Genomic DNA, 23,285 nt, shown 5'->3' with positions numbered 1-23,285 from the left:
CTCAAAATGGATCATGGACTTAAGTATAAAACATAAAATTGTAAAAATTTTAGGGAAAAACAGAGGAAAAAATCTTCGGGATCTAGGGCTAGGCAAACCACTCTTAGATTTTATACCAAAAACATGTTCCATAAAAGAAAAAATTGACAAATTTGAGTTCATCAAAATTAAAAACTTTTGCTCCATAAAAGACCCTGTTAAGAAGATAAAAACACAAGGTACACAGAGGAAATATTTGCAAAATACATATCCAACAAAGGACTAGTATTGAGAATACATAAAGAACCAAGGGTAAAAAAGATAATCTAATTTTTAAATGGGCAAAAGGCACAAATAGACATTTCATCAAAGAGAGTATATAATGGCAAACAAGCACATGAAAAGATGTCAACATCATTAGTCGAAATGGAATTAAAACAACAATGAGGCATCACTACAAACCTATCAAATGACTAATAAAAAATAATAACACCACCAAATGCTGGCAAGGATGCAGAGATACTAGATCACTTATATATGTTGCTGGTGGGAATGTACAATGGTAGAGTCACTCCAGAAAACACTATTACAGTTCCTTTAAAAACTAAACATGCAACTACCATATGACTGAACAATTGTACTACTGGGCATTTATCCCAGAGAAACGAAGGCTTATGTCAACACTTACACCTGTACATGAGTGTTTACAGCAGCTTTATTCATAATTGCCAAAAGTGGAAACAACCCAGATGTCCTTTGACGGATGTATGGTTAAACAAACTATGGTACGTAGTATGGAATACTATTTAATAAAATGGAACAGGGACTTCCCTGGTGGTCCAGTGGTTAAAAATCTGTCTTCGAATGCAGGGGACATGTCTTCAATCCCTGGTCGGGGAGCTAAGATCCCACATGCTGCGGGGCAAGTAAGCCTGCACGCTCTGGAGCCCACATAACACAACTAGAGAGAAGCCCATGCTCCATAAAGAAGAGCCCACACGCCACAACGAAAGATCCTGCATGCCACAGCGAAAAGACCCGATGCAGCCAAATTAATTAATTAATTAAAAAAAAAGATTTTAAAAGATGGAACAAACTATTAATATAAACAACATGAATGAATGACTCTTCAGAGAATCATTCTGAGTGAAAAAAAAGAAATCCAATTCTAAAAGGTTACACACTATAATGGTTCCATTTATATAACATTCTTAAAATGACAAAAATGTAAAAATGTAGAACAGATTAATGGTTGCTTGGGACCCAGCAATGGATGGGGGTAGGAGGGAAGTGGATGTAACTATAAAGAGGCAAGAAAGAGGGATCCTTATGGTGACAGAAACATTTTGTATCTTGCCCGTATAAATGTTAATATTCTGGTGGTGACACTGTACTATAGTTTTGCAAGATGTTACCATTGGGGGAAACTATATAAAGCATAGAAGAGATCACTCTGTGCTAATTCTTAAAACTGCATGTGAATCTACATTCATCTCAAAATTAAATTTTTTATATACCTTTATTGGAGTACAATTGCTTTACAGTCTTGTGTTAGTTTCTGCTGTATAGCAAAGTGAATCAGCTATATGCATACATATATCCCCATATCCCCTCCTTCTTGACCCTCCCTCCTACCCTCCCTATCCCACCCCTTTAGGTCGTCACAAAGCACCAAACTGATCTCCCTGTGCTATGCAGCAGCTTCCCACTAGCTGTCTATTTTACATTTGGTAGTGTATACATGTCAGTGCTACTCTCTCACTTTGTCCCAGCTTCCCCTTTGTCCCCTGTGTCCTCAAGTCTGCTCTCCACGTCTGCGTCTTTATTCCTGTCTTGCCACTAGGTTCATCAGGGCCATTTTTCTAGATTCCATATATACGTGTTAGCATACGGTATTTGTTTTTCTTTTTCTGACTTACTTCACTCTGTATGACAGACTCTAGGTACATCCACCTCACTACAAATAACTCAATTTCATTCCTTTTTATGGCTGAGTAATATTCCATTGTATATATGTGCCACATTTTCTTTATCCATTCATCTGTCAGTGGACATTTAGGTTGCTTCCATGTCCTGGCTATTGTAAATAGTGCTGCGGTGAACATTGTGGTACATGTATCTTTTTGAATTATGGTTTTCTCAGGGTATATGCCCAGTAGTGAGATTTCTGGGTCATATGATAATTCTATTTTTAGTTTTTTAAGGAATCTCCATACTGTTCTCCATAGTGGCCGTCAAAATTAAATTTTTAATTAAAATTTTAAAAACCACAGGAGGTCTTTGAACTTTCCAAACAGGTTCAGAAAACAGGAATCTGTTTGATGTTGTCCTTGTGCAGATAACAGATGAAAATCAGGAGTTGGCTCCACTAAGGGATATCAATACTGTCATCCCGATGCACAACGAAAGGAAAGGGCAATTTCTGCACAGTCTACTTCAAAACACTGGAACAGATTTTAATAATTCTGGAATGAATGAGAACATTTGACAGAGGCATTGTTTTCGTTTTTAAATTTTCCTCCAAGGCACAAAGCAGCTCAACAATGTCCAGGGCATATTGCTTCACCAAGGTTTTTTATCCAATGATGCGGCAAGCAGGATGACTCAAGGCTACACTCTTGTGTTAGGGAAAATCCAATTTTGGTAAAGTTCCCACTTTTTCCAGTTTAGCCTTTTATACTCAGACAATAGAGGCCATGTAATGTATTCTCAGGACATAAGGGACCACTTCAGCTTTGTTGGCTCCATAATTCTGTAGGTAAGAATCTTGCCACAGGAACTTCCCTGGTGGTCCAGTGGTTAAGAATTCACCTTCCAATGAAGAATTCGCCTTCCAATTCGCCTTCCAAGGGATCGACGCAGGTTCGATCCCTGGTCGGGGAACTAAGATCCCACATGCCACGGGGCCACTAAGCCCTCGCACCACAACTACTGAGCCCGCGTGCTCTGGAGCCCGTGCACCACAACTAGAGAGAGAAAACCCGCGTGCCACAACTAGAAAGAAGCCTGCGTGCCGCAACAAAAGATCCCGCATGACTCAACGAAGATCCCGCATGCCACAACAAAGACCCGTTGCAGCCAAATAAGTAAATAAATAAATATTCTTTAAAAATAAAATAAAGTGGCTGCATCATTTAACAAAAAAAGTCTTGCCACAGGAGATGCATTCTGACTTTTGTGCTTCATCATGTTGAATGAAACAAGTAAACTGTAAGGATACATAAACGTTGTTACACACTCTTTTGTGTGCTTTCCCAGCTGGTATCGAGGTATAAATATACAGATATTCATAATCACAGTGATACCTCACATTCTCAATTCATATCAAAGAAAACTATTTTGGATATTATAACATGTGAATGATGACAATTACGAAATACCAAATGTACATCAGTTTACATGCTACCTTTTACTTATTTAGTATGAAAGAATGTTTTAATAAAAATATAATTTGTGGGAATTCCCTGGTGGTCCAGGGCTTAGGACTCCAAGCAGCCACTGCCAGGGGCCCAGGGTTCAATCCCTGGTCGGGGAACTAAGATCCCACAAGCTGCACGACGTGGCCAAAAAAATATCATATCTGAAAATTAACTCAAAATGGATCAAAGATCTAAACATAAAAGCTAAAACTAAAACTCTTAGATGAAAATATAGGCATAAGTCTTCATCACCTTGGACTAGGCAATAGTTTCTTAAGTATGACACCAAAAGCACAAGCAACAAAAGGGAAAAAAAGATAAATTATTCTTCATCAAAGTAAAAAATGTTGTGCTTCAAAGCATAACATCAAGAAAATGAAAAGACAATCCACAGAATGGGAAAAAAAATTGAAGATCATATATATGATAAGGGACTTGTACCTAGAATATATAAAGAGCTTATACAACTCAATAATAAAGTGACAATTGGGACTTCCCTGGCAGTCCAGTGGTTAAGACTCCGCACTTCCAGTGCAGGGAGCACAGGTTAGATCCCTGGTAGGGGAACTAAGATCCCACATGCCGTGCGATGTGGTCACAAAAATTAAAAAACGTTTTTTAAATGACAATTGACCCAATTATCAACCCGGGCAAAGGATCAGAATAGACATTTCTCCAAAGATATACAAACGGTCAATAAGCACATTAAGATGCTCAACGTCATTAGCCATCAGGGAAATGCAAACCAAAACCACAATGAGATGCCACTTCACTTCTCAGCAATTCCACTCCTAGTTATGTACTGAAGAGAGATTAAAAACCTATATCTATGCAAAAACTTGTACGTGAGTGTTTATAGCAGCATTATTCACAATGACCAAAAAATAACCACACCACAAATATCCATCGACTGACGAATTGATAAATAAAATGTGGCATAAGCCATACAATGGGATACAATCGGCAATAAAGAGAAATGAAGTACTGATACAAGCTACAATACGGATGGAACTTGAAAACATGCTAAGTGAAAGAAGCTTGTCACAAAAGACCACATGTTTTATGATTCCATTAATATGAAATGTCCAGAATAAGCAAATCTATGGAGACAGAAAGTAGATTAGTGGTTGCCTAAAGTTAGGGGGATTAGGAGGAAGTAGAGAGAGACTGCTAATGGTTACAGGATCTCTTTTTGCACGGACAAAATATTCTAATGTTGAGTGTGGCTATGGTTGTCTCAACTGTCTTTGGTTGTCTCATGTCCAGGTTTATTTGACAGCAGCTCCTGCCCTGGATGGGAAAGTGATTCTGTGTCTGCCCTGATTCCAACAACTCTGGGTATACTAAAAGAAACATTGAATTGTATACTTTAAATGGGTTAATTGTGTGGTGCATGTCAATAAAGCTGTTATAAACATATATATGTATAATCTGCACAAAAGGAAGCCATGAATCCACACTGATATAAATAAATGAACGAATACATAAACAAATGTGTAATGGGGAAGAATACACAAATCTTCCACGCAAAAGAATTCTAAATAACTATGTAAATACTTTGCTCTCGGGGAGGTGAAGCATAATTCCCCAGTGCGTAAGCACGGGCTGCACATAGTAACCTTCATCCAAAGGGCACAGTAATAAAAGGAGGAGGAACAAGTCACTTTACAGGGAAGAAACCTGACAAACACCACCTAGGCCCGTTGATCAAGGTTAACACCAACAGTGCTACCATGCTGATAGCATACACCCTTGATACAATGAGAATGGTAATTTACCTCCGTGGTCCTCCTACCAAAAGCCAAAGGAGAGGAGATCAGCTCGGTGCTTTTGTGACCACCTAGAGGGGTGGGAGGGAGACGCAAGAGGGAGGAGATATGGGGGTATATGTATATGTATAGCTGATTCACTTTGTTATAAAGCAGAAACTAACACACCATTGTAAAGCAGTTATACTCCAATAAAGATGTTAAAAAAAGAAAAAAAAAAGCCAAGGGAGGTGAGGGTGGAACTGACAAATCCCAACTGAGGGACATTCTGCAAAATATCTGACCAGTACTCTTCAAAGCTGTCAAAGTCATCAAAAACGAGGGAAGTGTGAGAAACTATCAGTCAGGAGAAGCTTAAGGAGATAAGGTAACTAATATAACGCAGCATCCTATATGGGGTTCTGGAACAGAAAAAAGACGCTTGGTAAAAACTTAGGAAATCTGAATAAAGTATGACTTCAGTTAGTGATAATGTCTCAATAACTGTTCATGCACTATGACAAATGTACCATATGCTAATGTAAGATGTTGATAATAGAGGAGACTGGGCGTGGGTATATGGGTACTCTCTATACTATCTTTGCAATTTTGCTATTAATATTAAACTGCTCTAAAATAAAAAGGTCTTTTTAATTTTTTTGTTTTTGAAAAGGAAAGGCAGAGAGCTCTCCTCTTCAGGCTTGCAGAAGGCAAACCTTCAGCTTTCTTTGGTTGTCTCATATCCAGGTTTATCTGACAGCAGATGCTGCTGCCCTGGTTGGGGAACTGACCCTGTGTCTGTTACAGCCCCGAAGATTGGCCTCAAGTCCATCTCCTAAAGAGTTGGTGACAACATCACCAAGGCAACTGGTTATGGAAGGAGCTAAGGACATCAGTGAAACTGACCCTTCAGAATGGACAGGCTGGACTGCAGTGGTCATCTTGCTCTCAAAGAACCAGCCAGGGACACACAGAAACAGGAAAACATTGAGAAGGGTGGAAATGACAGTATTGATGAGATGGTCTGCCTCATCCAACACATGAGGCACAGGGCTGTGGCCAAAGATCTCTCTGGAACATTAATGAGATCATGGAGGCTGCCCATCTGTGGGCTACAGTATCCATGACCCCCGTCCTTTCTACAGCACGAAGACGTCAGCTGTGTGACAGGATGACAGTTAGGTAATAGGGCACAGAGGAGGATGTTTCCACAGTCAGTTGACCACCACCCTCACGAAAGTAAGGCCAACATGTTTTTTTTAAACCTATATTTCTTCTCAATCCTGGAGGAAGTGAGGTGAATCAGCTTTCAAGAAAGCAATTTGGCATTGTCTATCAAGAAACTTTCAAAGGTCAGCCCATGTGAACCAGTAATTTCACTTCTAGGAATCAACCTTGGGGAAATAATCCAAAATGAGGTCAAAACCCAGGAAATGTTCTTTACTGTTAATAATGAAAAATTGCTAACAATTTCAATAACCATTAGAGGAATGACTAAGTAAATCATAGTACATATAATTACAGCCATATGATTGTCATTGTTAAAAATACTTGTGAAGGGTTTTCAATGACATGCAAAAATATGGTGAAAAAGCAGGATATAATATCAAATTTAAGACATGACCTCAAAATTGGGCAGGAGGGGGAGGGAACATTTATATGCAGTGTTAATAACAGTTATCTCTAGGAAGCATGATTGGTGGTCATAGATAGCTCTTTTTTTGAAAATTGCCAACATTTTTCAGATTTTCATCAGTGAACATGTATGAAATTTTTAATAAAAAATAAATAAAACACCCAATCAAAAAATGGGCGAAAGATCTAAATAGGCATTTCTCCAAAGAAGACATACAGATGGCCAAGAGCACATGACAAGCTGCTCAACATCACTAATTATTAGAGAAATGTAAATCAAAACTACAATGAGGTATCACCTCACACCAGTTAGAATGGCCATCATCAGAAAATCTTCAAACAACAAATGCTGGAGAGGGTGTGGAGAAAAGGGAGCCCTCTTGCACTGTTGATGAGAATGTAAATTGATGCAGCCACTATGGAGAACAGTATGGAGATTCCTTAAAAAACTAAAAATAGAGCTACCGTATGATCCAGCAATCCCACTCATGGGCATGTATCTGGAGAAAACCATAATTCGAAAAGATACATGCACCCCAGTGTTCACTGCAGTACTATTTACAATAGCCAGGACATGGAAGCAACCTAAATGACCATCAACAGAGGAATGGATAAAAAAGATGTGGTGCATATATACAATGGAATATTACTCAGCCATAAAAAAGAATGAAATAATGCCATCTGCAGTGACATGGATGGACCTAGAGATTGTCATACTATGTGAAGTAAGTAAGACAGAGAAAGACAAATATCAGATGATATTGCTTATATGTGGAATCTAAAAAAATGGTACAAATGAACCTATTTACAAGACAGAAATTGAGTCAGATGTAGAAATCAAACTTATGCTTATGAAGGGGGAAAAGGGGGAGGGATATATTGGGAATGACATATACACACTACTATATATAAAATAGATAACTAATAAGAACCTACTGGGGACTTCTCTGGTGGCGCAGTGCTTAAGACTCCACACTCCCAACACAAGTGGCCCGGGTTCGATCCCCGGTTGGGGAACTAGATGCCACATGCATGCCGCAACTAAGAATTCACATGCCACAACTAAGGAGCCCACCTGCTGCAACTAAGACACCCACACAACCAAATAAATAAATAACTAAATATTTAATAAATAAATAAATAATTAAAAAGTGCTTTCTAAAAAAAAAGAACCTACTGTACAGCACAGGGAATGCTATTCAATACTCTGTAATGACCTATATGGGAACAGAATCTAAAAAAGAGTGGATATGTGTATATGTATAACTGACTCACTTTGCTGTACAGCAGAAACTAACACAATGTTGTAAATCAACTATACTCCGATTAAAAAATTAATAAAAAAATAATAAAATAGGGACTTCCCTGGTGGTCCAGTGGTTAAGACTTTGCACTCTCAATGCAGGGAGCCCAGGTTTGATCCCTGGTCAGGGAACTAGATCCTGCATGTCGCAACTAAGAGTCCGCATGCCGCAACTAAAGATCTCGCCTGCCACAATGAAGACCCGGCGCAGCCAAGTAAGTAAATATTTAAAAAGAAAAATAGTCTACCTGTGACTATTTATTTTTTAAAAAGTAAACAAATACAATAAAACCAACAAAAAGAATGTCTTGGCCAAAGTTTATTTTTTAAAAAGTAAACAAATACAATAAAACCAACAAAAAGAATGTCTTGGCCAAAGTTAAGGATGTTGTAGCAGACTGCTAGTTACCTCCCAGTATCCTCCCAGTATCTCCTTCTTTTTTTTTTTTTTAAGAGAGCCCTGATTTTCAGGTGGACACAAGGGCACCCAGGTCAAAGACTCATTTCCTTGTCTCCTTTGCAGCTAGGAGAGTCATGTGACTTAACTGTCAAGAGATATGAGCAGAGGAGTTATAAAAATGAGTTAGGACTTCCCTGGTGGCGCAGCAGTTAAGAATCCACCTGCCAATGCAGGGGACACGGGTTCGATCCCTGGTCTGGGAAGATCCCACATGCTGCAGAGCAGCTAAGCCCATGCGCCACAACTACTGAGCCTGTGCTCTAGAGCCTGCAAGCCTCAACTACTGAGCCCACGCGCTGCAACTACTGAAGCCCGCATGCCTGGAGCCCGTGCTCCATGACAAGAGAAGCCACCACAATGAGAAGCCCATGCACTGCAACGAAGAGTAGCCCCCACTTGCCGCAACTAGAGAAAGCCCATGTGCAGCAACAAAGACCCAACGCAGCCAAAAATTAAAAAATATAAATTAATTAATTAAAAACAGAAAGCTTATTTTAAAAAAAAAAAGAATGACTTAGAGGTAGAATCTAGGGCTTAAATTGTAAGGCTGATGAGTTTTGCCTGCATCTTCGAGTCTTGGTGGGAAGGGGGTTACTGGGCAGAGTCAGCTGGTGGGGTTTGGCGGCAGAGAAATAAGGAGCCTAAAGGTGATAGCTTCAGAAACAGGCAACCTCCAACCCCAGGCCCCAGGAAGCCCTATCTGTGTCCCAGCACTTGAGCTGGAAGCTCCTCTGAAAATGAGATTTGGCCCTGGAGGACCTGGAAGCTGAGACAGATGGGAGCCCACGTGGGGCAGCTGGACCCTTGTCCTGGCTTTCCCCAATCCTTTCTATTCGGTCCGTCTGTAGGCAGCCTACAGGAATCTCTCACCAGTTGCCTTAAAGGTGACATCGTTCAGACAGGCTCAATGCCCAGTGTCTTTCCTTCCATAGCCCTTTGATCAGCCTTTCATTTAATAACCGAAATCATAGGGCTGTGCAGCCAGCCAGTTCTATCAAGGATTGGAGCCCTCCTGAAACCTACAAGAATATCTAGCATTTGGTGGGGAGACAGTATTCATCAGAAATCGTCCCAGTGCTGTGCTCCATGCAGCGCTAGTTCCAAAAAAAGGTATGGGGGAAGGTGGTTTTTCTCTGCCCAAATATATTTGGGAGATACTCCATGTTCTATCCTAATTTAGGAAATTCACACTCCATATTAACATATTAAAGCCTCTGAAAATTCCTGCAGTAAAGAAAACTCTTATACTTGAGGATTTTCCCAAATTGTTTAACCAGGAACGGTTTTTTTTTCACAGAACACCTATTAACTTTTTTAGAACACACACAATTGGAAATGCTATCCTAGATGTTGGAAAAATATCTGACTTTGCTCCCTAATTATGTAAACTTTGCATCTGTTGGGATAACCACTGAGGTTTGTCATTATTACTACCTCTGGAATGACTACTTACTGATCTTGGAGTGAATTCCCTTTTGACTGAAAAAAATGCATAGTTTATTGCATTGCAGGGCCAAGGAGAATCTTTCTTGGAACATTCTACCACCTTCTTTCCTGATTTCATCAGTGTGTTTTGGACACTATTATTTGCATCTGAACCATTTATCCTGTTTTAGCTGTAAGTGATTCAAAGTTCAGACAACTAGTTCACGCATGATTTATTCACCAGACACTTATTAAGCCTCTACTACATGCCAGGACTCTGCTGGGCACTTTACACACAGTATTTCAAGTTCTAACAACATTGAAGGGAACTGTTATTATACCCATTTCACAGGTGTGAAACTGAGGCTACTTAAGACTGAGTTACTTTCCCAAGACCACACAGGGATCAGAGCAGGAGCTGCATGGCTTGCCTGGTCTGGGAGCCTACACCCTCCCTCCTTGTCCTATGTCCCAGGGCTCTCAATTATCACCTGACCTGCATTTTTGACACTGCATGGGTTTCAACTTGGTGTCCCTAATTGGAATCAAATATTTCTGACTCTGGAAATAGATACTATTAAGCAGCAACTCATGCATAGAATAAATGAGTGTATGTCATGAAGGACGTGTTGGGAAGGAGATGGGAGAGCAGGAAGCAGACTCCAGCCTCACAGAGGTCGCGTGACAGCTCTACCTGAACTAAAGCAGGGCTTGGGCAGGTGAAGAACTGAGCAGGGCACCTGGTGCCTGGAGAGGGTGTGCCTGGGGAAAGGCCAGTTGCCCCTCTGACCCGGTCTACTGGAGGCCCACCAGGGCCAGATCTGATTGTTCAAGAGAAGGCAGAATCTCTACATTTTGTGAAATCTGTAAGATTTCATCATTGGCAACTGTAGTTGGTTGAATAGTCTCCTCCAAAAATTCATGTCTACCTGGAAACTCAGAATGTGACCTTATCTAGAAGTAGGGTCTTTACAGAGGTAATTGAGGATGGAGATGAGATCGTGCTGAATTAGGGTGGCCCCCAAATCCAGTGAGAGTGTCCTTGTAAGACACATACTTTTAGCGTTAACTAATCTGATTTAATACACAGTCACCTCAAAGACCACCTGCAAATCCCCGTCCTCCAAGAAGGCTCCCCAGACTCCCGGGGTGACACCCATCTCTTCCCACACATTCTTGTGGCATTTTGTTTCTGCCTCTGCTCTGGCACTTGGACCATCTGCTGGTTCTCGAGTGACATCTATGCTTGACTCTCTCCCTGCTGGCTGAGGCATCCCTGGAGGACTCGCCGTCATCTGGCTTTGGGTCCCCTTGAGTGCCTGAGCCAGGGCAGCAGATACTGAATTCCCACGTGTTGAACTGAATGTGTGTTGGGTACTTCACTCCATCAACCTGAATCCAATACAGTAGCCTAATGAATGCACCTTCTGCCAGTTACCAGATCTCTGCGAATTGCGTCGCATGGGTGGAGGTTACAACAATGAAGTTGCCCATGGCCAGGGCCACAGTTCACAGAACCCCACCCTTTCAGCCCCGAACTGAGCATCACACACCACAGGAAACAACTGGGGGCAGTTAGCTTCCAGCCCAGGAAAGGAGGTCTAACAACCCTCTTTCGGTGGGCAAACGCCCAGAAGCTTTCCCACTATGGGGTGGCTGGGCTGAGCGCTCTTTGGTCATTTGCAAGTGGTTGACTTGTTTGCACTTGACTTTGCTTGGTGCCTCAGGCAAATCAGAGCCACAACCACACTAACAGGATTAGTCATGCACCCGCATCCCATGCACACACTGCTCATTCCCCTATTAAAAGCAGCACAGGCCTGACTGAGGCTGGCAGAGGAGCTCAGAGAGTGACCGCCTCACCCCCTTGGACCCTTCAGACACAGGAAGACAGATTTCATACAGGACACCCAGTTAAATTTGCATTTCAGATAAACAATAATTTCAGCATAAGTATACCCCGTGCAATATTTGTGACATGCTTAAAAAACGATTCAAATGTAACTGGGCATCATCCTGCATTTCGATTTGATAAACATGGTGAAGCTACTCAAGCAGGATCTTAAAATGCTGAAGCCCAGGATCCCTGAACTGCTTCCAGGGACGGTCCTTATAAACGACAGGAGGAAGATCAGAAAAACCATGCTATGGAATCATCTCGGCTATTCAGGGTTCACAAGTGAATATCCAAATATATGGCATAAAAAAAGCCTAATCAGGCACTTGATGCAATTTATACAAAATATTTTTCAGGGGTCTATTAGCTTGGATAAAGCCCATTAGCATATTTAAATTAATTCTCTACTTGACATAATAACACATCCGCTCTCCCTTACTTGTTCTTTCCAGGGGAAACATTTGACCACTTCCGTCAGTTACCTGCTTGAATGCCCGGGTATACCAACTGTGTGACAGTTATTGATTTTTGATGAATGACATAGCTCTCTCTTCTGGGCTATTATCGCTCTGTTTCAAACCTTACTTAATTGTTCGATGATTTCTGATGTTTTTTTTTTTTTCCTTTCCAGAGAAATAAATGCAAAGTGTTTATTCTCCAAAGGCCATAAACAAAGCTTGCGGGTCTGGTTTCTATGACAACCCCACTTGATACAGCAAACCTAGATTATCTCTAATGACAGACATGAAGTTTAAATTGCACATTCTGAACAAACAGTGCTCTGCTGACCTTTTATTGAAAAATGGAATACAGGGTGATTAGCATAATGTGTTTCATAAAAAGGAAAAACGTGTATTCGTGGGCATTATGCACCGGTGATTAGCCTCACTGCTAATCTTTAACAAACTGCTTGCCGGAGTGGAGCGTTTGGGAAATTAAGATTTGCCATCTATCATTTTCAAATTCAGTAAAGTCTGCGAAGGTAATTGCACTAAACAGTTTTCAAATAACACATGCTGCTGTTTCTCTTACTTATTCAATTGAGTCCTTTAGCAGGGGAGTAAGAAGCGAGAGGGAAATTTTACCCATCGAACCAAAAAAATAATAATTGTCGGCTCCAATAGCTATTCTGAAACACTCTCTGCCTCTTAAGCCCCTAATGTAATTCCTGGAGGAGGCCTTGGGTCTTGTTTCCTGGCAGCAACCTCCTGGAAACTGCTCGTTAGTGGTACGGTGGGAGCCTGGGTTGGTTAACCAGAGATGGGGTCCAGGGCTGGCCTGCCCACTGGATACCTGGGACCAAATTCTCTGCCATCATCAACTGCAAAATGAAGGGCTGGAGCGTTTGGGCTCTGGAGGAAGCCACCTGATTCAAATCCTAGCTTTGCCTCTTACCTCCTTAGGACCTTGGGCAAATCACCTGGCCTCTCCAAGACTTGGTTCCCTTTGCTACAAAATGGGAATTATATTCAGTGGGAATTGGGTTCTAGTCATAGGACCCACTTCATAGGATCATTACAAGGATGAAAGAAAGCAACACGCAATAGCTTGCAGACCAGCCCTCAGTGAACTTCATTGCTCGGAGCTCAGGTCCTACTTGTTTCTGTGGGAGTGTGTTCATAACAGGACTTCTACAAATAGCACTTTGAGCTCTAATGGAACACTGTGGAATATGGGAACAGCATTCACTTATTCCTTCACCCACATCTGCTGAGCGTTGGCTATGCAGGGATACGACGCTGATTATGACGGGGTCAAACAGAGTCTGACACTGATGCTCTCAGCTGTGTGACTTTGTGCATGTTATTCAGCCTCTAAGAAGAAGTCATATTTATGTCACTCCATCCTCGTAACAACTCTAGGGGAAGGAGAGTCTTCTCATCATCCCCATTTCGCACATGTGAAAACTGGGGCTCAGAGCGATGACGAGGTGGCTGGGTAGGGTGCACTGGAGCTTATCATAGCACTTTGAGTTGTCACAATGCCTGCACCCCCGCTGCTCTCACCTGACCCCCAGCCTTAGGAGGTAGGTATTACAGTGACCCAGTGTCCTCGGCCACCCCTGCAGGTGGTACCATCTGGGGACCTCCATGACCACTGAGCCTGCATCTCACCAGCTCGAGGCCACCACCCTCAGGGTCTCGGCCTCTTTGAACCTTGTTCCCGGGTGTTCCTGGGGCTCCTGTGAGCTCAGGCACACTCTCTACTCACCTTCCCCTACTCTGGCCTCTTCACTGCTGTCCACAAGCCCCTCAGGGGACATGTCCCACCCTGCCCTTGCACTGGTGTTCAGACACCATTTCCCAGAGCACAAAACCCTCTAGGTGCTGGCCAGCCATGTTTCCTCCGCCCTGGCAGGATCCAGGCTCAAACAGCTCAGGGGCCCTCCTGGTTAGGCTCCCACATTGTCCCCAGGGCCCCAAGCAGCCCTACTTGAGCCTCACACCTTGCAAAGTTTCCCCAAAGCAGCCACTTCTGTTTCCTGCTTCTAGGGACTCAGAGCCAGTCCTTGGAGGTGAGGGTGGGATGGCAGACAGGGTCCTCCCTCCCCAGGGCCCCTCTCAGCCTCAGGCACACAGTGCCCAAATCGTGTTTCTCCTTCTTGGGCCAAATAGAAAATATCCCTCACGCATATCTATTTTTTTAATTTCCTGCCTGCCGAATAACCTCAAATCCAAACAGCCCCTGAGCTGCAAGACGAGATGGCTGCACTACTATTATCCCCATTTCTCAGAGGAGACGCTAGGCTCGGGAGGCCAGGTCGCTTGCCTGAGGTCACCCCACGCTAATAAAGGGTGCAGCCGAGGCCTGCAGCTCACGGGGCTGACACCAAATCCAAGCCCAGTGTCTTCCCAGCCTGCCCCTCAATGCCAGTAGGAGCCAAAGTACCCGAATTCCATACATGCACAGGAATTGTACAAACTTCCGATTTTTCTGGGTCACCAACCACACTTACTTTTACAGGCTCAGCTTCCTTTTATTTATTTGTTTGTTTGTTTGTTTGTTTATTTTTGGCTGTGTTGGTTCTTTGTTGCTGCTTGCAGGCTTTCTCTAGCTGCGGTGAGCAGGGGGCTACTCTTCGTTGCGGTGCGCGGGCTTCTCTTGTTGCGGAGCACGGGCTCTAGGCGCGTGGGCTTCAGTAGTTGTGGCGCATGGGCTCTAGAGCGCAGGCTCAGTAGTTGTGGTGTACGGGCTTAGTTGCTCCACGGCATGTGGGATCTTCCAGGACTAGGGCTCGAACCCATGTCCCCCGCATTGGCCACTTAACCGCTGTGCCACCAGGGAAGTCCTCAGCTTCCTTTTAAAGCACAGGGTCTTAGTTGCTCCGACAACTGATTATCTTTCAGAACATAACTGCCAACAGGACCCAAATGAGTAAATCTGCAAAATGTTTCACTTCCAGAGAGCAGCCACTGGTCAGCAGAGACCCTGGCAAACGGGCTGTCACCAACGTCTCGGGCCAGGGCTGGTGTCCTCCCCGGCTCTGTGAGCCCTCCGCTCAGGTCACCTGGAGCACGCCCCACCTCCTTCTTTTCAGTAGAGACATCCATCTCCTCCCAGCAGGTGAGAGGCGCCGCTGGCCTCCTAGGTAATTCAGTTACTCCCGCTTCTGCGAGCAAACTCTCCTTACTTCCCTGGACTAGACCATCTTTGTCGTGGAGAAAACTCCGGGTTTCTCCAGGAAGCTGGGGCAGCACCACATCTGGCTTTGGCCCAAGTTTCCCAATTAGAATCCAGATATGCACAACTAGAGCCCCAAACCGGCTGCATGTGAAACACAACGGTTCTGTGACCCAGCAGACAGGACGGCCTTGAGATTCAGAACCCTCAAGGAGAAGCCACTGCCAGCCTTCCTGGAGAGTGACAGAGAACATGGCACCAGCGTCCACCCCAGCAGGTGTACATGGAGGCCTGGCTGGGGAGGAGGGAGAACCCGGGGAGGAAGAGAGGGCATCTGCTCCCCATTCCCAGGACAAAACTCATCCAAAGCCTTGCATCCCAAATAGCGTGTGGAAAGGGGGAAATACTAACTTTACGGTAGAGAGACCTGGCGGGCAGCCCCTAAACCCAGTGACCACCTGCTTAACAGCAGCAGTGAGAAGTCACGTTGGTATCCTGAGCCCTTGGATATGATGCATTGAGAAGACTTCACCTCTGCGGTCTTCAGCCCCAGATCCATAAACTCAGTCTCCTCGGGAGAAAACGTCAGTTATATCCATGCTGACAAACGTTCTACGAACCATCTGACAGCCTCTCTACAAAAATGTCCAGGTAATGAAAGGCAGGGAAAGATGGTAAAAACTGTCACAGATTGGAGGAGACGCACGATGACTATAAATGAGTTAAGGACACACGATGACTAAAAGCAATGTAGGATCCTAGACTGGATCCTAGAACAGAAAACGGACATCAGTAGGGAAAACGGGGGACATCTGAATAAAGTCTGTACTTGCATTAACAGTGGCGCAGCAATGATAACTTCTTAGTTTTGGTAAATGCACCGCACCGCAGGTACGTAAGGTGTTAACATGAAACTGGACGAGGGCACACAGGAAAGCTGTATTATCTTTGCAAATCTTGGGTTAATCTAAAACCATTTCAAAATAAAAAGTTTTAAAATAAACCCCCCTCCAAAAACATTGAACCTATTTTTTTTCAATCCTTGCCTTCTCATAACTGCTTCAGGGCAGGCATCTGACAGCCTGGGCTCCACAATAAAGTCACTGAAATTGTCTCCTTTCCCTCTGCCCAATGGCTCTTTGCCTTCCTCTCCTGGTTGTTCTGTTCTCCTTTGTCCCGCGCCAACCCAACCTGCCCATCCTCATCTGTGGATTTCACTTTCCTGTCCCTTCTTCCACAGGGAACAGAGCCCATCTTTGAAGGGAGAGACAAGGCCTCCAATCTTATGAGACTGAGCCCATTCCCCAGGGTGGGTGGCCCAGGACCAGACCTGGCCAGTCAGCTCACACCCTCTACCTGGCTGCAAGGATTGGTTCAGACCTTGGTCCTTCACCCGGGCTTTACTGAGTGAGAGTCAGGGCTGGGATGTTTCCTAAAATTACTAGAAGAGAGGCAGACTCTTTCCAATGGGGTTGCTAAGCTAGTGGAATATAAACCTGAGGTTGGGGTAGGGGCACCACATGGAAAGCTGCCCCCCTTCCAGAATGAAAGCAACCACAAGGGAAGCAGGTGAGCAACGGAGAGAGAACTGCTGAATCGGTTGGAGCCCCTGGGCCCAGCCATGCTGCAGGCTACTGCCGTCATCAGAATTTTTCAGTCCCGTAAGTCAATATTTCCCCCTTTGGGGTTAAACTAGTTAGAGCTGAGTTTCTGTTGCTCACAACCTCCAATGCTGAGCCTTCCCAGGTGGCAAACTCTGCAAGTCTCTCCTCCCTTCTCCAGAGGTTCACACTCCCCTCCCCCAAACCCTGGGACCAACAGTGCCTGAAGCAGGAGGGATGGGATGGTTCCAACCAGCCCTCTGGGGCGCTGACCTAACATAGGAGTTTAGGTTTCCCCAGAAGCAGCCCCTGAGATAAGGATGCAAGTGCCAGGAGTTGATCAAGGGGGTCCCAGGAAGCACAGGTAGGGGAGCGGGAGAAGGAGAGAGGGAAGGATATGTCCACAAGAAGGTCATCGCCATGAGCAACTGGGGTTCAGTCCTTCTGGGGACCTCTAGGAGAGGGTGCAGACCACTGCTCAGAGTTGCCCACCTAAGGGCCAAGCAAACTGTGGGTTTATACACCAAAGGTCACCCATCCCGCAGTGCGGGCTGCTCCTGAAGACATTAGTTAATCAATTAGCGTTTCCAGACTACCCCATGCACAGGGTGAGCACACGTCCAGGCAGAGTAGCAGGTGCTTCCAGGAAGAACCCATTGGCGTGCTTGGGAAGGTGAGTGCCCAGGAGGTGGGTGGGCACAGCATCCAGGGGACCGGGCTCCTGCTCAGCTGTCCATGCCCTGGGGAATCCCCCCTCCCCAAGTCCCAGGCCTTGTGCTCTGCCTTCTCATCAACACCCCAGACCTCCACACCCTTGGGACCACACCCTGTGAATAAGGGCACTCTCTGTCCATACAGGTATCCCTGTCCCAGCAGCGCTGGCCCCACCCAAGCCGGAAGCTCTGGTTCCTCCAGGGGTGCCCCTGGAACAGGAGTTAACCTGCCTCTCTGACCCCGTAACTTCTTCTCCTCTGTCGAACCTTCTGTCCCCAACTCCCTTCCCTTCTTGCACAGGCCCCTCCCTCACCAGAGCACCTCATCCCAACATTCCTGCAGCTCCCAAAACCCCACCTCCTCTAAGACACTTTCCCAGCCTTATTCCCCCTGGAGAAAAACTAGTGAATGGAATTCAACTGGAAAGAACAGTTTATTTAACAAATGATGCTAGCCCAGGTGGATATCTTTCTGGATGAAAATAGTGTCAGATCCCTACCTCAAACTATAAGTTCTATTGGCAAAAATAAGTTCTAGTTGGAATAAATGTTATCTGCAAAAAGAAAAACAAGAAAAATCATATAATTTAGGAGACAAGAAAATACAAAGTAGGTATTGGGGAATCTATTTTAATGGAGCTAGGAAATTCAAAGTGCATAAAAGAAAAAAAAGACATACCTTAGCCAAGAAATATTAAATTCTTGGATGGCAAAAGATATAGTAAATTAAGCAAACAGACAACTATTTACGGAAAATATTTACATTTTACAGAGAAAGTGTCAGTATCTGTCCTATATAAAGAGTTCTCACAAATTTACAATAGGAAGACAATAGAAAAGTGGGCAAAGGATATGGACATAAATTTGACATAAATTCACTAAAGGTCAAATCTAAGTGGCCAATAAATATATGAAGGCCAAAAAAAAAAAAATTAAGCAAGTGGAAAAAGCACCTGGGAGACACGGGGACTTGATCTGAAGCCAGCTACTCATTTCCACCAGAAGCTGTACAGCACAGAGCATAAGAACCAGGGCAGTGCAGAAACACAGACCCCGCTTCAAACTCCAGTTCACCACTGGCCAGCTGTGTCAACTCAACCTGCTCACCTAATAAAACAGGGATAACAACAGAGCCCAGCTCTCAGGACTGTGAAAAAGTGCGATGAGATGCTGTTTGTAATACACTCTGCACGCACAGTGACCGACAGGCAGCCACCCCTCCAGCCACACAAACTCTGCACATAACGTCATTGCCTGGTCTCGGAAGGTGGAGAAAGCACCTTTCCGAATGGTTGCAGTGAACTCCCATTGCAGATGTGTCATTGCAGATGTGATTAGTTAAGATGAGGTCCCATGGAGCTAGGATGGGATTCTAATCCAATACAACTCGCAGTTTTATAAGAAGAGAAGAGACACAGAGACAGCACACAGAGGTAAGGTGGTCATGTGAAGACAAAGGCAGAGATTGGCGTGATGCTGTCACAAGAAGCTACCAGAGACAAGGAGGGATCCTCCCCTACGGGCGTCAAAGGGAGCACGCCCCTGCCGACACCTTGATTGCAGGCTTCCGGCCTTCAGAACTCTGAGACAAAAATTGTCTGTTGTTTTACATCACCCTGTTTATGGTACCTTGTTACAGCAGCCCTAGGAAACTAATACAGATTTTATTTGGTTTTTCATTTTAAGTTTTGAAAGAAAAGTCAATTCAATCTCAATGATGTGAACAGTGTACCAGTCCCTTTTAGGGGAAAGGGTTCCTGGTACTACAGGAAGTTGATGGGGGTAATGTGAAACTATGCTGTGAAAAGGGTTCCCTGGTCAAGTAGTCAGGGAAACACTGGCCTACACAAAGTTCCAAGGACTTCTTGATTGTGGGACTGCACGAGGCCCTTTGCGTGTGAACGTGCTTTGTGAACGCCCAGGAGGGGACACAGGAGTGGTCTTGCCCTCGGTTTTCTTGTTTTTGTTTTTTTTTTGGAAAAGGGATGGCTTTAATGCTCTGAGCAGAATTTTACATAAAATCGGAAATCTATGATTCGTCCCCGCTCCAATTAGTAAAAAAAAAAATCCAAGATTCATCGCAAGGCATGTGCAATTCGGCCCCAATTCAGAGGCGGCACAGATCTGCGGTCCAGCCTCGGGCGCCGCGCCACAGAATCCTCTTCTTGGAGCCGCTGGTGGGACTCTTGTACAGAGTGGAGTTTGGAAAGGACTGCAAGAGAGAATACGGGCTGAAGGAGAAAAGGACCCTCCCCCAGGAGTCACAGCCCCACTAGGTGACACATTTCCTCCCTGGGGGACAGTCTAGGGGGGGCTTCAGGGCTCAAGGTCTGTAGGCTGTGGCATCTACAGGCCTGTAGCCACGAGCACTACCTCCAGTCTCATTTCTTATCCCAATTCCTGCATCTCCTGCCTCAGCCCCTCCTCGTCCCCCCACATTCACACACACATTTTATTTTCTGTCCTCCATGGCAACGGGTCTCTTGTTTTTATCTGAACAGTTTTCTTGCTGGCCATCCCACCCCCACCCGTCAGCTGGCATTTAACCTCACCTAATAGCTTTAGTTTGATGGGGGAATGATGTGACTCCTTAAAAAAGAAAAAAAAGATTTCCAAATGCTGAGTCATTCACCCGGGGGAGTAGCGCCTAAGGGAGAAGTAGGTCAGCCCCGGGCACAGCCTTCCTGCCCCACCCGGACAGAATAAGGCCAGCTTGAGGGTGGCCAGGGCTATTCTGAGTCCTTCCCGTGGGTTCACTCGTATACCCTGTGAGTCTCTCCATCTTCCATATAAGAAACTGAGGCACAGGGAGGCAAGGAGGGATGGAAACCCAGCAACCAGGCTGCAGTGCTGACCAGACACTACAGCAAGAGACTCGAGTTAACATTCATTCATTCATCAAACATCTAGTGAGCAGGCCCCACCCTGAAGACGATTGCATTGGTGGAGGAGATGGACAAGTAGAGCCCCACTTATACCAGTGGGTGGTCAACATCTGCTGGGAGGAAGCCCAGGGTGCCATGGGACCACACAGAGAGGCATCCAGCCTGGATGTGGGGAGCAGTCAGGGAGAGCTTCCTGGAGGAAATGGTCACTGAGCCAGGTCCTGAGAATAAGTGGGAGTTGGCCAAGTAGAAGGGCGTTCCAGCCCAAGGAAGCACATGTGTAGGGGGTTAGAGACCAGAAGACAGCAAGGGCCTTTGGGGGATCTTAGGCAGGAGGAGGGCCAGCAAGAGGCTAAAGCCAGCTAGAGCCAAGCAAACTCTCTGGCCCACAGCCACACGTCAAGTTGGAAAGTCTAGATTTGAGTCCTGACTCTGTTTCTAGCTGTGTGACCCTGGGCAAGTTAAACAACCTCTCTGGGCCTCAGCTTCCACATCTGGAATGTGCAGAAAGGAACAGTACCTTCCACAGAGGGCTGTTGTGAGAGAGAAATGAGCTACCAAGTATCAAGCAGTTGACCTGGACAGAGGAAGCGCCTGCTCAGTGCTGTCATCACCATCAGCTGGCAGGAGTCAGCCCAGCAGCTGACAAAGCACAAAGCTACTCAGCCCTGCACACAGGTCCACCAAAGCACAAAGGCGGGCGTGAGGCTCCCACAGAGGAGAAGAATGTCTTCAAGCCAGCGAGACCCCAGGAAAACCCACCTTCCTGCCACTGACGGCAAACATCCAGGTTGCCTCCTCCTTCCCAAGATGAGGCTTTGCCAAGAAATTCCAGAGATTCCAAGAAAGTTCACTTTGAGTTTCTCCCAGTCCTAAATAGGAACACACACACACACACACACACACACACACACACCCCACACACACACACACACACACACACACACACACGCACGGGCGGAAAACCCAGAGCTTGTTTATCCTCTCCCCATGATGGAAAAGCACCACGACGCCTGCCTCTTACCCGGCCAAGTGTGGGCGGGGCAAGATGGTGGGAGGTGGCCATGGAATCCACCCCACCCACCATGGGGGTGTCACCATGCACTGGGAGCAGGCAGAGGGCAGAGGAGGCTGACATGTGGTCATCTCTCCCCGAGCCTTGAGAATGTGAAAGGGATGCAGGTGACTCAGATCTGGAGCGGGGGCTACCTGCACCTGCATCGCTTCCCACAAAGATGCATGGAAATCTTCCTAGAGAGCGTCTCAGGTGGACATTCAGCCACCCCAGGCTAGTGCCCCAGTCCTTTAACACAGGCTCCCGGAACTGATTCTCTGCCACTCCGGGTGAGAAATGCCATCTGACGCAGAGCTACAGCTCCTTGACCCGTGACCTCGGTGTCCCCTCTGCCTTTCAGACTCAGTCACCAGTGGCTTTCAGGTAAGCGCCGGCCGCCACGGGGAGACAGCATGCATTGTTCTGAGTTACAGAATGCTCTGGTCCTCCCGCTTCTGAGCACCCGTCCTTTAAAATGACCCTGATCACGAGAAATCATACGGAAGAAACTTTGCGCTTTGCCAAAGAAGAAAAGGTTTAATCTCAGTTGACGAAATAAAACAGCTTGCTGACTCATGAATGCCGCCAGCTACATTTAGTAGCAGCGCGTTTTGGCGTCAACGCCTGTCGGAAGGGAAGGGAGGGGACGCTGAGCTGAAAGGTGAGACGTGTCCTTGAGGACTAGGTCCCCAGGCCCCTCACTCTGGCCTCTGACGCCCTGACCGGCTCGTTCCTGTCGCTGGCATTTGTCCCATTCAGTAACAAAACGTCTCACTGCCCTCTGGCCTCGTTTGCCTACCAGACCCTGCCTCTCCTCAACCTTGAGGGGCCCTAGGACGAGTCACATCTGTCCCCTCCTGTCTGCCTCAGAGCCCCCTCACCCAGGCCCTGCCCGCACACCTGGCCTAGCCCAGTAGCTCTTCTCTAATCGATCGCTGAGATTAACTCCTATGTGAGTGACGCTTGCCACCCCAACTCACACCCCACCCTGGAACTCAAGGGGCCCAACACCGTCACTGCCACTCCCCTGTCTCACAATGTGCCCGGGACAGGGCCAAGCCCTTTAGATAAATCCCCTAATTTATCCTCAATGCCACTTAATGAAGCAGATACTACTATTATTCCCATTTTCCAGATGACGAAATAGAGGCTCAGAGGGGTTGAGTCACAAGTACAAGGCCACACGCCTAATAAAGGTCCAAGCACCACCACACGGGATGCCCCATGGCCTCCGAAACCCCCTATTCTCTCCAGCACTTTCTCTGAGCCAGTTGAGCAGCACCTGCCCTAGATTTCTCCTTTTCTGATGGTCTGGAAGGGTCTCCTCCTTCCTTTTTGCCTTGTCCCATCACAGTCCCTTTAGGGCCCACCACCCTTGGCTGGGCATATGTTATGGACTGAATTATGAGCCCCCACCCCACCCAAATTCACATGTCAAAGCCCTAACCCTCAATGTGACTGTGTTTGGACACAGGGTCTTTCAGGAGATAATTAAAGTTAAATGAGATCACGTGGGTGGGGCCCTAATCTAATAGGACTAGTGTC

At 45.6% G+C, this 23,285-nt stretch overlaps 1 non-coding gene and 1 pseudogene across 1 annotated transcript; one reads left to right on the top strand and one right to left on the bottom strand.

The window, feature by feature from the left end:
* LOC117308530 (essential MCU regulator, mitochondrial-like) overlaps positions 1-23,285 on the bottom strand; it is a 120,254-nt pseudogene that overhangs the window by 51,948 nt on the left and 45,021 nt on the right.
* TRNAE-CUC (transfer RNA glutamic acid (anticodon CUC)) lies at positions 8,144-8,216 on the top strand. The gene has a single exon. It is a non-coding gene; the product is annotated as a tRNA-Glu (tRNA).

This window comes from Tursiops truncatus, chromosome 16 (assembly GCF_011762595.2).
Source record: "Tursiops truncatus isolate mTurTru1 chromosome 16, mTurTru1.mat.Y, whole genome shotgun sequence".
In the NCBI taxonomy this organism is placed as follows: Eukaryota; Metazoa; Chordata; class Mammalia; order Artiodactyla; family Delphinidae; genus Tursiops; species Tursiops truncatus.
Note: the sequence above shows the minus strand (reverse complement) of the source record. Positions and strands in the feature narration are given on the sequence as shown.